The following is a 17162-nucleotide window of genomic DNA, read 5'->3' on the forward strand; positions in this document are numbered from 1 at the left end:
CATCAAAAAATCCTACCTTTCCCACTATAACTGCTTAACAGACGTCTGCCATTCTTACTGTAACTTTTTCCAGATAGGCAGGCGCAACTTTTCTGTCTAAGTGTTCCCTCAATAGGTATATTGGGTTCAAATCAGGAGATTGAGCTCCCCATTGCATAATAGGTAAGATGTGAGAGCCTTCTTTTTTTCCCGATAACTTTTTGCAGAGCTTGGATGTATATTTTGGGTCGTTGTCTTATTGAAAAATAAAAGGAGGTCTTCAAAGAATCAACGTGAAGGTAAGGAACTTTGGAGGTCTTACTCTCTACGATACCCATATTCTTTAGTACAGTGGTGATCAGTCCTTTTGTTGAGGAGAGCAACAAGTTTGGAGTCCAGAAATTGGTCTTGTTTTCTTTGCACGTAATTCATTTTCCACTTAAGAGTAGTACTTGAAAAAAAGGGTGACGCAATGACTTTTATCTGTTGACATTGTAATCAGACTTTTGGCCAAGAACATTTTTTCCGGAGTAAAATTTGAGGAATGACATGTAAAAGAAGGATAATTGGGAAATTTGGCAATAGGAAAAATGTCATTTGGCAAAAATGTTTTCGTCCAATTGTCATAGAATCTATTCATATTGATATGTATACATATGAATATCAGTATTTCCAATATTATAAGTACAATGTATATATTGCATGAAAAGCGATTATGTTCTTAAAGTACCTTGTACAAGATTCACGGAAGACGCTAAATTTATGAATTGAAACATGAAGATAATTAGGTCCATTAGGGCCCCTTATCGGTTTATTAAAATCTCCTGATAAAATTATGCAAAATATACGATATAATTGTTATAGTGAAGGTAATAAGGGCCTTTGTGGTTTCTTTATGTGGGGATTGTTGTCGAAATAAATGAAATAATTATGATCAAAATAATGAAAAATGTAGTTGTATTGTATATTTGATAAATAAGTTCCTCTGAGAAAGGTTCGTTTACTCAATGAATGAGTTTGTAAAAATTGAAGATTTAGAAGACTAGTTCATTATGACGGAAGTTGGTGTGGCATATCGCTTAGCTTGTGTAAATGATATTTGTAATGAACTTCTGACTTAAAATAATACTATTGTATTATAATAAATAAATTTCCACTCTTCTCCACAAAAATATAATTATCAATTATTCAATCTCTTGACTTTATGGATGTAGGATGTAAGATGAACAACGTAGGACATAATTTATCCTTAATTGACAAAAATTATAAAGTGTTTTATTCCAGAATAGATTTATTCCTCACGAAGGGATTCGTAAGAGGGCGATAAAGTCATATTATGTAATCGATGCCAAACTGTCTGACTACAAGGCTATCCAACTAACATTAAACCCTCTATCGAAGGAAACAATGTATGGAAAACAGTGGATACTTAATTCAAGTATCATGGATGATCCTAAAGTCAACAAAAACATTATAAACATAATTCATGACGTATCTGCAAAGATACAACACGGCGGGATGTATTTATGCTCTTGCAATCAATACTGCAAGAAATCGAAAAATATATACAGAAGGAAGGGATCTATTTTGTCCATAAGAAAGCGAGATTGTCTCAACAATACTGAATTAATTTCTAGAAGCGACATCAGCGATGAAGAGAAAAAGGTTAAGTTAGACAGAATCTATAGAAAGAGGGATTTTATGCACAGAATGAAAATGAAGGATATAGACGATCTATCACGTTCAAGATAGAAGTGCGTGCCACAAGAAAAAACAGGAATAAGGTTGACAATATTTATCTAATGCGAAAGAATCCCATAGCATGGAATGACCCAGAGTACATATGTAGTGAGATCGAAAAAAATTACTTCAAGCTATACTCATGTTATGAATGTACGAAAGAAGTCAAATGCAGAAGATGCATGACGTACACTGCCTCTTTTTTTTTGAAGAATTAAGATGTGAACCTGATGGGGATTTTAAAATAGGAGAAGAAGATAAAAACCAAGTGGAGAAATATTTGACATGTGAAGAAATTAGGAATGCCATAAAATATGTCAAGCTGAATAAATTACCTGGGACGTCGGGCTCAACATTTGAATTTTGTAAAAAGTAAGTTTACCTTTCACTCCAGTTTTGCTCTTTTCTTATGAAAAGGTGATGTCGCTAGGATATTTTCTAGAATTTGCATCGGATGGACGGATAGTTCAAATTCGGAAGATAAAGAAGAAACTTGGACAACTAAAAAATTAACGCCCATTAACCGTGCGAAATTGCATATACAAGATATTTTGATATGCATTGGCGAATTGAAAAAATAAAATCTTTTCTACACCCCTCTCAATATGGCTTTTTCGAAAGCAAACATATGAATAATGTACCCTTTATAGTGCAGACCTTTTTAAAATCTCAATATAATATTTTATTAATGGCAATAGACTTTGCTAAAGCGTTCGACAGGGGATCTCACAAATACATCATTCGTACACTACATATATAAGAAGGGATTCGGCGATCTAATTATTAGAATGGTGGGAGTTACTCTTGCAAGATCTCGCACACTTGTTGGGTATGGAAATCAGGAAGCTTACTTCATGAATAAGAGAGGAGTACGACAAGGTGCCTCTGTGTCAGTAATTTTGTTCATCATAGATATTGACAAAATTATACAAGACATTCAGAATTAATCCTGATATACAACAATTGTAAGTCTTACATTTCTTTTCTAAAGAGGCTTATTGGTGGTGATGAAAATCCGGTGTATTTTTTAGCAGGTCCGTTTTTTAGAATGAGTAATCTGTGGATGGACTTTTCTTTTCCTTTGCAGTTGTCATTATTATTTAATTCATGATTAGTGAATATCCTCTCCTAAATAGATTCAATTATATCCAATACATAATTTGAACATTCAAATGTGTTCATAAAAGATAGAGGGTAACTCTGTGGACATGTTGCAGAGTTATAATCTTGAGTACTTGTTGGACTCAGGATAGAATTGGAGATCGACATTGAAGTAATTCTTGGGATTGTACTTATTCATTTCCTTCCCCCTCTACTTCAAGCTGATTATCCGGGATATAAAGAAACGTAATGACAGCGAAGCTTCTCTCCTCGAAAACATTTTTCAAATTGTCAGGGTTACACTGTTTATTTTCGGGTTTTGCTTAAACTGCCCAAAATACACACTATTTCCATAACTATTTAGTTTAATAGTAACAGTAGGTAGTGACCGAATTGAAAAGAAAAATAGCTTACAGTATTGAAAATGATTTTGTAAAAAACCAAAAACATTCATACAAACTGTCTACATTCTTAGTTTCCAGCCAGTTTTTGTTTATTATTATATTAAATACAGTATCGCCTCCTTGCGGATTATTTATATATTTTTAGTTTGCTCATGGCCCATTACTTTTTGTTTACATACTTTTACATATAAATTAACATAATATTTTATCATCCATGTAAATGATCACTGACCATCAATCAGAAAAATAAAAACATGTATATAGATGTACAAGGAAGAATATCAACTTTTTTTTTTTTTTCTTGTTCTTGGGAATAAAAATACAGCTGTGGGGATTTATAATGAGATGAAGATATATGATGACTTTTTGAGTAATTGAGACGTCACAAACATGGACACGAGGATTCATGTACATACTTACATACCTAGGGTGCTAGTCCATCTGTAGTGAGCGGTTCTAAGAATATCCCTTCACAAAATTGTTAACTTCACATTATATACAGTATTTCATCTACCAATCTGTCTCATCTATAGATAGCTTTCCCGTCTCAATTTTTTTAATTTTGATAAGGGCCATCGTTGTAAAAAAGTTTTAGGAAATTAGGAGGGCTCCTTTATGATTCTTCAAACGGCGGTGGTGGTTTCATATTCTACAGGGAGCGGGGATCAAATTGTCGCCAAAATATTTTTAATACATGCATCTTGTAGCTCCTGCACCTTAAATCCTCAGATACACAGTCCCTTATTATTTATCTCATGGCAGCCCAGATCCCTCGCCATGGCCTTGATGGACCTGGTAGGGTCATCCTCAACCATCTTCTTCACCTTGTTGACAAAGTTGGTGTCCCTGACCTTCCTGTCGGCGCCCTCCTCCTTGGGTGTCCTCTTGATGGTGGCATCAACATCCCAGGTGTCCTCTAGCTTCTTACGGATAGGCTGAACAGTCCGTAAATTCACTCCTAAGGTTGAAGCAATCGTTGAATTGGAGATTTCACCTCCATTATTAACCAATGCCATCAATGCGGCGGACCTCGAAAGCTCCTCGTTCCACTTATAGCTCTTTATCTCCTCATATGATGACGGTATGATACTAACTGAACTACGTATCGTCAGCTGACAAGAATAGCTTTCCTATTTGGTAACCGGTTTTTTATTTGATAATGTCGTCTTCGAGTTATCAAGGTTTAAAGTAGGCGACAATTTGATCCCACCTCCCTGTACTTAGAATACTGAAGAGCTCGTTGACCTTAGAGGGATTATATAGCCTGTTCATTCGCGTGGCAACTCTGGTTTTACTTTCAAAGGTCTTGGGTTATCCTAAAAAAGCCCCCTATCAACAAATCTATAATTTACATTAGATCAGTAGATGAATCATTACATTTATGGCCACTATAATTGGTATACCGCCCTTTAGGGTAACTACATTAAATAAATCAAATTTTGTCAAATAGATGTGTTTTACATCAGTGTGCGAGGTAAAATCGTGGACTTGAATTTAAATCAAGCTAAATTAATTAAGATTGTAAAATAAACAAATAAAAAAGGGTTTAAAAATCAACAGTTGTCGTGCTGACAACGAAAACACAAAGGCTGTCTGATTTGATTCTCTCTCACGTGAGTGTTAAGGATGTCATGAAGGTCGTAGGGTGCTCCTGTAGTCTTGTTTACAAGATTAAAATCATAGTGCTTGAGGTTAGAGCCCTGAGAGGGATATTAGAAGCGGTAAACGCCGTAAAATCGGGATCAGAGATGACGTGGACACAGCAATCATCAAAAGTCCGGTCAAGTCGACAAGGTAGTGTGCCAAGGCTCTCAATGTGAGCGAAGTAGGAAGTATGTGAAGTCTGTGGGGAGGGCATTGTATGTATGACCACATTGGCTACTACTGTCAACAGCAACTAAGACTAACTGGGCCAAGAGAGGACAGAAATTGTGTGACTTGATCAAAGTCTGATAGGAAAATAGGCCACCCCCTCCGTTGACTGTTCACCACTCGACTATGCCATATTGATTGTAGTCGAGAACTGAGCCTGTGCTACCCATCCCCGAAATTTGGCCCAGGTTGAAGGCCAATATGGCATCTAAAGGAAATCATTTTAAAAAATTGAAAAATAAATCAATAAAAAAGTCCTTTTATAAAGCCTAAGTGTTGTACTTAAAATTGCAAAAGTGGACCCTATTTGTTGATTATCAAAAAGTCATCGATTTTACCTTGCACATTGCATGTTAGCCTACAAAACTTTTAGCTGACCTGTTACATGGTACAACCATATATATTTTCAACACAACTCAATTTAATAAATATGAATAATCCATCATACTGAGGATCAATTTCATTAATTAAACCGCTTGGACCCCTCCAGCATATTCATAATTGTAGGAATAAAAACAAAGCGTGAGGAGACGGGACTTTCCCAATGGTCAATCTAATTGATTTAGCCTTGTACATGATATACATACCTTTGCATGTTTGTAAAAAGGGTATTTACAAAATACATTCATAAAAATGTACATTTTATGCAGGCTTGAAACCATTTATGGATTCATGATTTATTTGAATTTGATGCAAATTTATTTGTCCAGTTCTTTGAAGATTGCTCTCTAAATTGTAGGGATATTATACCTTTGCATATTTATATATATATATATAGATCAAGATTTGTAAAAGAAAAAATTAGAGTACTATGAATATGCATATTTTCCATGTAAAATTATAATTTTATTCTATCTATAATTATGGACAACCTTTCAGATGGACTCTACGTAAATTCTTAGTTATTATTATAATTTATTTTTGACAGACGGATTGTCGTTGCAATAAATTTAGGATTTTTTACGATTAAGACTATATTTCTTCAAATGAGGAGCTTTGATATTTGAGCAATGTAACTTTCAAAAAAGAAACCCATGAGTTACTTTTGTGTAATGCATATGCTCTTAAGTTTATATTTGCATATACATATACTAGCAGGCTAGTTACTGCCAGGTAGTATGAGGTTGCTAATAAAGTATTATTTATCCTAAGTCTCCTCCATGCCTTTCATAATCGTGAACGTCACAACATTTTCTTACCAAAAGAAGAAATCTTTTTGATTGCAAGATACTTTGTTAGTAATGTTTTGAACCAGAAATTGCATAAGGAATTATGTTTGGTATTGCCAACAACATGTTTTAGTCACTCTAAAAATGGCAAAAACATCACTTTGATAGAAGATATATGTTGAGCTGTAAATTCTAAGCATTTAAAAGTGTGCGATTTTTGTTGTTGTTGGCCATCTACACATGATTTATTTTCTAAAGCTGTCATCAATATTCTTTCATTCTGTATACCAGAAATTATAACAATAATGGATCACCATGAGGTGCACATGAATGAAGATGTGGAGGATTTGTTGCGTAGTAATAAGTTTAAGTTCCTGTTGGAATCAGAGTAGAATTGAGAATCGAAAACGGAATTATTCCTGCCTATGTCCTTGTTTACAACAGAGTGGAATTTGAGTTTATTTACTTCATAACACAGCTGCTCACAGCTAATTTAATGAAACGTCATGACAAACAAGCTGCTTTTTCCTCAATTATTTATTAAATTCTAAGAAGTCGTGAGGGTAGTTTTAGCCGAAAACTTTTTGGCCGAAGAACAATTTGCCGAACGTGCAATTCCCCGAAAGATCATTTGGGAAGTTTAGCCAAACAATGATATTAAATTTATTGATGTATACATATGCATATTTTAATTCAATTTAAAAGATATTATGCTATATGGGTATTTTTCATTTGCTATATATCTGTCATATAGGCCAATTATTGAGTGTTCTTTTGCAGAAAAATATTTTATATTCATTAACGAAAATTAAATAAGCAACATGAATCCAATTTTAACAACAAATTTGGAATGTGTAATCGCTAAAGAACTTGATTTTTTGACAAATTTCTCAGACAATGTTAATTAATTCGGACTTTTAAATATTTTTTATTCAAAAAGTTGAGAAAAACCCTGTTATTTTTAGTGTAGTTTTGTGTGCTTTCCGTATCATTTTCTACCCAAGTCAGATATATTTAGGGATTGTTTTTCATTAGGTCAAAAATAATGTTTTTGTCATAATTAGAAATAAAGATATGTCTATTAGGCTTTTAATATATATATATATATAAATTAACCATTTATTTTTTCTTTCATCCAATACGAATGAAACTTTGTCCCAAAAATAATAAACTTTTGTGCCATGAATATTTCATTTATTTCAACTTTTGTTTTTACTAAGGATGCTCATGACGATCGAGATAATATGTTATTTGTTTTATCTTTTAGATATACAGTACTTTCAATATTAATATTCGTAGATATATTCATAAGAAAAAGTTTAAGAATGGTGCACTTTTTGATAGATATTATTTTCTTTTATTTTATACAATATATTAGAAGAATAAATTCATTTTTTTTCTTATATGGACAACAATTAAAAGAGTTTCTTCCGTAACTTTTTTTTATGCATACTTAAATATTTAATTGTTAAGTAATAGTCAGATAATATATGTGCAGATTTTGAGACTTGTAGATTCATATATCATATAAAGTTAAACCTTTGGTCTTAATGGTTTAATGTCCTAATAATATCTAATGATTCTCCTCTAAAGTACTTTTCACTAGATCAATTATATTCACATAATTTGATGTTGTACTCTTGCCTTAGTTTTTTTAGTGTTAATGTCTTAGATTAGTTATTATATGTAAATAGAGCAAAAACAATATTTCGAATGATTATGAAATAATTAATGTGGTTTTATTTTTTCTAATTATTATCTTAGACACAAATCATAAAAGACCTACTATTAATGCCTTAGACCATTGAGTTTGTAATCACTGGTCATTATTAATCACATATGTATCTACACAGTAATTATACCTCATGGTTAATTTATCATTAAACATAAATAAATATTTTTTATAACATCTTGACTTTTTTTTCGAACACTAATTGCATCCTCTGATGTGAGAATATTTATTTAATGACTTTCAATTACTGTTTAACTTAAACATTAAAGATAATAATCAGTCTGTTTGTGGAAATAATTAAAAAGAACATGTAGTGTTAAATGAGGCTCTAACGAACTAAATGTTCAGTTATTTTGTCTCTTTGTCTTAGGAACTGCAATTGTTTTCATAGAAGTTACGCTATTAAAGATAAACTTTATGGCAAAATTGTCAAGTCCTTATTTATTTAGTCCATTCTTTGGACCGGTCCTTCGGACTGTTAGTACTAGAATTGTTTAAAAAATAAGTTGAGAACGCCATCTAGGAACAAACTTTATAACTTTTAGTACTACAACTGAATTAGGATGGATCGAAAATGAACCGGAGGGGACTGGAGTCTTCAGTCTTCAATAAGGACACACACAATATTACATATTTTTACCAATATCTCAAGTCCCAACTCTAACTATTGCCCATAATCAGAGATGTGAATATGTGGGCCACTTTGGTGAGCGTAGATTAAAAAAATGTATGTATTAGTTTTTTAGCTGTCCCGTTTTTTTATTTTTTTGGAATTGGTATCCTGAAGAACCATGAATTTTCTTTTCTTAAATAGATTCATTGATATTGCAAGCCTGATTGAACATTTGTGTGTGCTTTTAAAAGACAGAGAGCAATCCTGAGGATTTGTGGCAGAGTTATAATGGTATGTCCTTGTTGGACTCAGAGTAGCATTGGTGATCGACATCGGAGTAATTCTTCTAATTTCCTTGTTTATTTCTTTCTCTCCCTCTTCTCTTATAACAGCTGATTGTACTTGATCTCCTTCAAAACATTATCCTAATTGTAAGAGTTAACATGCTGATTTCGGGTTTATTTTCTTTAACATGCCCATTATACATACGATTTTCATCACTAGATACAAAATGATTTTATTAATTATTTAAGGAATAAGTTATTGTGAAATATTTAACGTATTCAATGTTTATAGAAATATGTAGGGCTGTAAATCGTAAGCTTTTTTCGTATGTAAAAAAAGGAACCGAAAATCAACATGGCGACCCTAACAATTTGAGGAATGTTTGAGATGAAAACAGCTTAGCTGTCACGAAATTTCATTATAAAACTTCAAGTAGTAGTAAGTTGAAACAATTAAAAACAGGTCCCACTTTTTCTCAAGCAAGAAGATTGACAGGAATTACTTCACTTTTGATCATCAATTTTAATCCAAGTCCAAGAGGGACTTAGAATTAATACTCCCAAAGAAATTTTTACTTTTTATATCCGTCATTCATGAGTTATTACTTTATACCTATATGTTGTCGACTCCAGAATGCAGGAATAATTGTAACAGCTTCACATAATACAAAAAAACAAATAGTAATAATGTTCAGGTTGCCAACAACGATAAAACTCACACGCTATGAAAGATTTAGCATTAACACCCTATGAACTTATTCATGAGACATATAATTTCCCAATGTTGTCATCTCTCGGCTGTATTTTTTTACTCACTAAACTAAAAAAGTTATTTTTATTAATCATCTCTTTTGGAAAAATATTAAAGTGGTAAATGAAAATGTCAATAACTGCTCTATGAATATTGAACAGTAATCCGTGGTTATATTAATTGTATCTCTTAAACTTTTCCTTAGAAAAAACAGAAAAAAAAAGGTTCAAAATAGTTATTCAATTATGCGGCCCAACTATGTATGGCCATATTTTTTAATATTTGTTGGGAATTGTTCACAACTGAAGAATAATGACTTCAAACTTTTATGTGGGGACTATAGATATAGTAACTTTATTTATATTTTATACATTTACTACGATGTACCCGTATAATTTTATATTTTATGAGAAATTGTTTTACTATGTACATAATCAAACAAACTTGCAAATCTTCTTCTCTCCCTTTATTACGAATTATTTTATTATGTACATACTAAGAGAAACTTGCTAATTCTTGGACAAACAAACTAACAATTACGTACTTAAATATTATATTATATTATAATATATATATATTTTAGTGGGGGGTAATCATCAGATACACCAGAGCCACAGACGTTTTAAAATATCATGCGAAGGCTTTTACAATTTTTAAAACTAACTATAAGGTGTCTTTATCTAATGAAGACGACTAGCCACCATTCAGCCCTAGTAATCTTCATTTTACCATATCCAAAAAAAATATATAAAAGCGCATTCAAAGTAAAGACCAAAAGTCTTCTCTGGGACTCTAGAAATTCTACCAAGGAAATAGGGAGAAACTGACAAGATAGTTGAAATACTTCCTGACTCTAAAGATAAAGCACCTTTCCTGTTTTTAAGAATTGTGCAACCCCGAACATTATCTCCTCCTTGTGTCTTATTCCACTATCTAAGAAAAGGCAAAGGCCTTTTCTTAGAAAGTGGAATAAATAGTTATTGTGCTAGGTGTGAATGAACTTAAATAACATAAATCTAAATTATATTCACCTTTTCACGCATTCTTGATACAAAAATCGACTAAGAATGACTAAAGAAAAGAATTTTAGACGGCGAAGAGAATAAAACTATAATTTTTCTTAACAAAGAAACGCATGACAAAAGATAACCATTGCACTATCAATTTTTTTCAGAATGCGAAACGTTAATTCACCCCCCCCCCCTTCCATTGATGTACTTGCCGCTTCGTTCTCTAGAGCCTCTTTATCTAAGGCATTCGTGAATTATAAAAATAACCAATTAAAGTATTTAACAATTGTCACAAAATTGTAGAATGGGAGTGGAAACTCAAGCATTTATATTTGTATTTATCGGGAGATATTATTCTCTTGAACTCAATCTGCGTTCGATCCCAGGTGATTCCCTGAGAAATAAATATATAATACTTTATGTATGTATATGGATTTCACCAAAAGAGATTCTTAGGTTAAATGGTAGAATGATTCTAATACGGTTCCCTGATAATTTGAAAATGTTTTGTGAGTGAGCAACTTAGCCTTCAATTTGTTTTATTAGATCAGCTGCATACCTTCATTGCTACTCTCTGTCTTTCATTAGGACAAACACTAGTTATTACTGTATAATTAGGTGTTTTCTTTTCCAGATTTATATCACAATGATAACTGCTTTGAAATATAAAAAAGAGTAGTAATAGAAGCCACTTATATGTATTTAGACATATTTTATGTATTCAGAGTTGGAAAACTGAAAGTAACTTTTACCTTCTTGAGCAGTTATTATTATTATTTTTTTCGAGGAGCGAATTTCCTTTTCTAGTACGTCGAGCCGGCATGCGAACTGCAGACAAATTGAGAGTTTGGTTGTAAGCGTCCCCTCAATTGTCTACCCGATCCGGTGCAGAGGAAGGGGATCCCAGGTGGTTTCGAGACATATATGGAGCAAACGATCCGTATTCTCGGATACTTCACAGATAGGGGAGCCTGCCTTGGAATGAAAGAATGGACGGTCGAATGTGTATAAGAAAGGATGGATGATGGAAAAAAGTGTCTTGGGTATAGATGTTTTTTTTTACTTTATACCAAGGTTAATAGCAATAAAAGGTTATACCCTAACGCGTGTGCAACTGATGTTTGACTTCCACCACGCTTTTTAATATTGACGTCATAGTGTATGAGTGATTGCATTTTTGTCAAATCTGCTTGTCTTGCCCAGCAGTCAGTACGATACATCAAATTGAAAATTCTAGCAAGCCCCGTTTATATGATGGTCTAACATTGTATTTCTATTAACCTTGTTTTACACTAATTGTTGGTTTTAAAATGATAGTTTTTTTATTCTTATGTTTACATAGTCTATCTACGATATTTAAAATTGTAAATCCATATTGGATTAAGAGTAGAATTGAGGATCGACAACGGAATCATTCTCATCAATCCCCTTGTATATTTACAACTTCCCCTCCCTCCCCACTTGTCACAGTTTTTTGCTAATGACATAATGGAATGCATTACAGCTAAGCGCTTATCCTTCGAAACATTCTTTAAATTGTTATTTATTACCATACAAAAAAAATAAAAACTGTCCAAATCTTCGTGAATATTAATTATAAAAATATATATGTCCGTAATCTGCAAGATATTAGTGCCCAAATTAATTATTTCAAAAGCTCTAAGGTATTAACAATTAAGAAGCACTATACTTTATTAAGCGATCGTTTTCAGTAAATACGGCATTTATCAAAGTTGCCAACATATGTTCTTTTTTATTATTATTTAAACAGATTTAAAATTATTTCAACACTGTACTATGCAGTTAGATTTTCCTTTCTTAAGGAATAAAATACTAATGATAACAGCTTTAGAAAATAAAAATCATGTTCATGTTTGAATAACAAAAACACTCGCGTGCTTTTTAAATCATATTTTTTACAACTTTAAAAATAAGCCCTTCAAACAATGTTATTTCATTGTTAAATTTTGAAATAACGAATAATACAATTTAGTTCCCCTTTCATAAGAAAAGGAGATGAAATGTAGATCACGTGTATTTTTTAACTTCCCTGTTTGTTTGTTTTTTTGGAATTGATAATTCAAAGTATTAATTTTCTTTTCCTGAGCTGTTTTCGTTATTATTTAACTATTGAGTTATGAACTTATTTTCCTACAACATTCAGTTATATTCAAAACCTAATTGAGTGTCTGCTCATAAATAACGGAGAGTAATCTTGAGAATTTGTTTATTGTTGTAATTGCTACAGCCCCTCCAGCCCACTCCCTGCGGACGCCTCCGAAAATACACACGATTTTCATCACTACATATACCCCCTCCCCTTATTGGGAGAATATATAGATCATCACCTTGAAGACATTGAGTAGTGACTGAATAGGGATCTGCATAAAAATTCGTATCCAAAATAAATATCATTTCTGATAAGGAGGTAGGAATGAGTGAATACCTTTTATCGCCTAATAATAATATGCACATACCGAGCCAGTTATGGAAGGTTCATACATAATATATGATTATATAAGTGAGGAAAAAAAAACACAATACTTTTGTTAGAAACAAAAGAATAATCTAATCATTGATTTAACAATAGATACAGACTACAAAGTAAGAACTTTTATTGAATTTGTTTAATATCAGAAGAAAAGAGAGCTAAGTTGAGTTATAGGGATGATTTTAAAAGTACATATATGTATGATAACAGAAAAGTTTTATTAAATGAATTACAATATACCTTTTCAAAACATTCAGGGGCGTAACTAGACTCGACGTAACTTGGAAAAAAAAATGATTTTATTAATGTAATTACAAATGGTGCACTCCCAAATCTCATTTTCTGTGATGATAAATATTTAATCATTCAAGCCACATTTAATCCCTAAAATGGCCTTGTGATAGGAGAGGACATAGCAACAAGAACCCGATATCGGTGTCAGAAGCCGGTAGGAGTTATGGTTTAGGCTGCTGTATGCGAGAATGAAAAGTCTCCACTTTTTTATTATAGAAGGGGGAAACTCAATTCAGAGACATACCCGCAGCTGATATTAAAATCTGGATTGTTGCCTAGGGTCCCATAGCTATTTCCAGAAAAGATATATACCTTTAGCCAAGATGGAGCACATCACATACCTCAAGATCCACCAAGGTTTGGTGTGGAAAGAAAAAGGAATTGATTTCTTATTGCAAAAGGCTGCCCTGCTTAAAATACCAGATATAAAACCCTTGGATTCTTCAAATCGGCCATTACTTGAAGAAAAAGCCTGTCGTATGGATCACACAAATATTAACTCATTGTAGGATGCATTCCACTGAATACTGTGCTTGCCTACGTAAAAGCTGTTTCGAGAAGGTTGAGAAAGATTATTCCTGCAAAAGGATGCCAAATTGAATAACAGTATTGTAATGATTAGTCACACTTTAAAGATAATAAATATAAAATTAATTAAATCTATTATTTTCCTTTTAATTAATTAAAAACATGTTACAGAATTTCTGTCATAACCTTGTAGTTTTGTATGGGAATGTAAAAAACCTTGTTTATAACTAATATTAAAAAACTGTATGCAAATTGTCCCGTATAAGAAAATAAAAATATTGTCCTTAAAAATAATTAACTACTAGCCACTGGATGTATTCCCTGCTTTAACGAGATAACCAAGACTAAGTCACAATATACTGATTATACATCTGTTATACACCGTCTATACGTACATATATTACTATTTTGAATCTCATATACTTTTTCCGTTTTCTATTTACTGCACAACTTCTTATTTTTGCAACTTTTGACTATCAGGTGTCATTTTGTATAATGATTTTTCCAATTCGAGTTTTTATTTGAGTTTATATAATTTATTTTTCAAAAACATATTAACTTCGACTGATTTCATATGATTATTAAAGCATTTATTTTTTGATACAAGGCAAATAAAATTAAACATCAATTTAATCTATCTGATCAGATTCCTGATTTACTCTATGAAAATAAAATAATGATTTAGAATCAGCCAATAATTATTGTTTATTTTCTTTGAAAATTATATTTTCTATGGTAAATATCAAAAAGTCACTGCTTATCAGACGATGGTAAATCTGATCTGTAATGTTGTTAATTCTTGATGATTTTCTTGAGTGATTAAGTCTAGCATTTGTAACTGTTTTATTTAATGATTCTCCAGCTTCTTCAAAATATGACTCAATTTCAAATGTGACTCAAATACTTTTTTTTTCACAAATCAATACTTTTTTTAAAATAATAATTAAGTCATTAAATAGTAAAATTTACAAAAAATGAATTTATTTTATTCATATTTACAATATACTCTTATTACGAAAAATTACTAATAAATTAGTTATTTTTAACTACTGGATTCACATGTTATATTTAAAATTGTAAAAAAAGTTCTGAATAGCCTTTAAAGTTTAATTAGAATAGATTATATAATAGATATATTCTCATACGTATCATATACTCGCAAATTAAGTAATAAAACTGTTTTCCTGTTTAATAAACTGTTTTTATGACCGAACAACAAAATATAGACACAAAAAAACAACCCATAAATAATATCATTTTTTAAGGTTTTGGCTGTTTTTACTGTTGAATCAAGCACTGTGCATTAGCAGGGCTACTGGGGATTATTTAAGAGTTAATTGTTGTTTACCATAGTACATACATACATTATAACATAATGCAGGGCCACTGATTACACCACTGTTAATTGAACTTTCAGTTTAAGATAGTTTCATCCACAGTTTGATATTAAACATAAATAAAACAATATTGCAAAAAACACAGTCTCATGATTTGGACATTTAATGGGTTTTTTTCCCCTTTTTGTACTAAGATTATTTTTAGACCTATCTGAACCAAAATTCAGACCCTCCACTGAATTGTCTTATATGTAGATAAAAGATAGTCCTTTGTTTTCTAAAATGCCATGGGACTGGACAAAGACTGATTTTTTTGTGTAGACATAATTATTTTATGGGACCACTGAATTAGTTAAAATTTTAATGGTCTCAGACCATTTTTAAACGAAATCCATGTATTTACAGGGTCTGACGTGTAAATCCGGAGTAAATGTATACCACAACCCAGATGGTGATAACTTAGTTGTTTTGTATTTGATAATTAATCATGGTTTCCAGGAGAGATAATTTATGGAATCAATGGTGTTCAGCCAAGTTGTACACTCTGGTGCAGGCATCGTTAAGATGTACAGTCTAGACGAGAATACGGACTCTGGGATCCTTGGCGGACCTGAAGAAGTCTTTTGTCATGGCATCCCTGTGCTAGCTGATAGTGGCTTTGAGGGGCTTGGTATTTGGATGACAGACATTTCAGACTTCCTCTGAAAATGCACCAAAAATATGTAGTCAAGGGGATTGGCACCAGGGCTGTAGATGTGCCAAAAGTGTCAAAAAGAGTTCAAAAGAACTCAAAAGACTTATTTAAAAATAGATTTATTTCATTGCGGGTGTTAAAAGTGGCATCTACAGTACTGTCCTAACCCTCGAATACACTATTCGGGTACATGTTGAGGGGTTGACATCATGGCTGAAGAGGGGGGGGGGCAAAAGTGTAAAAAAGAGTTCAAAAGAACTAAAAATATAAATTCAAAATAGTCTTGTAACGGAGGAGATAAGTTTCTTTATTTGTGGTGTCAAAAGTGACCTTTCCACCCTCACAAGGTACAAGGTTGTTTGGCAAACCCCGAAATATCTTGCTTTGGACCTCATGGACTTGAGGAAATTGCCTTGGGTGTTTTCTTTAATTCCTCCAGGTCCAGTTTGGCCAGTTTATAGAGCCTTTCTTCCTCTCCAACGCATAGGACTTGCTGAAAGCGTAGACTGTGGTCCTGGAAACGCCCAGCAGCTTGAAGTGTTGGAATAAAATTTGTAGATCACGTTCAAGTGTCATTTTTTCGACTTACTTGTACGTAAGCTTGAAAGTTCAGGTTTTTTTCTTTTAGACCAACTTGGTTATGCTTTAATATATCGAAATATAAATTAATTTCGATAACTCAACCTTCATTAATAATTGTATTAGTAAGTGTTCAGATTTCAATGGACTTCCCAGTAATTGTCAACCTGAGTGATCCTTTTTTTATTTTATTTTAATTGGTCAGATATAGTTGCACTGATTAAGTATGAGTAAACATTATAGTATTACATTTAATCCATCTAGTGTATGAATCTTGTGTGAAGTCCATTTACTTAGCGTTTATTTCCTTCTCTAGGAATGACCAAGACTCGAACCTAATTTAGTTCAAGAAAATAATTTCTCCTGAACACGTTGTCCATTGACCTACGTCATTCCGTAAAGAATCTGAAGAGGACTAAAATTGCCAATCTCAGTGTCCTGATTGTCGTTGCATATAGAGACCACATTTCATTTTATCATAAATTAATTAGTTGATACTCAATAAAATATTTTTATGACTCATTTGAGTAAAAGTTTGTGATTTCCAAATTTATCTACAAAACTTTCATTTTCGGACCGAGTCT

The sequence above is a fragment of the Lepeophtheirus salmonis genome, chromosome 2 (genome assembly GCF_016086655.4).
Source record: "Lepeophtheirus salmonis chromosome 2, UVic_Lsal_1.4, whole genome shotgun sequence".
Lineage (NCBI taxonomy): Eukaryota > Metazoa > Arthropoda > Copepoda > Siphonostomatoida > Caligidae > Lepeophtheirus > Lepeophtheirus salmonis.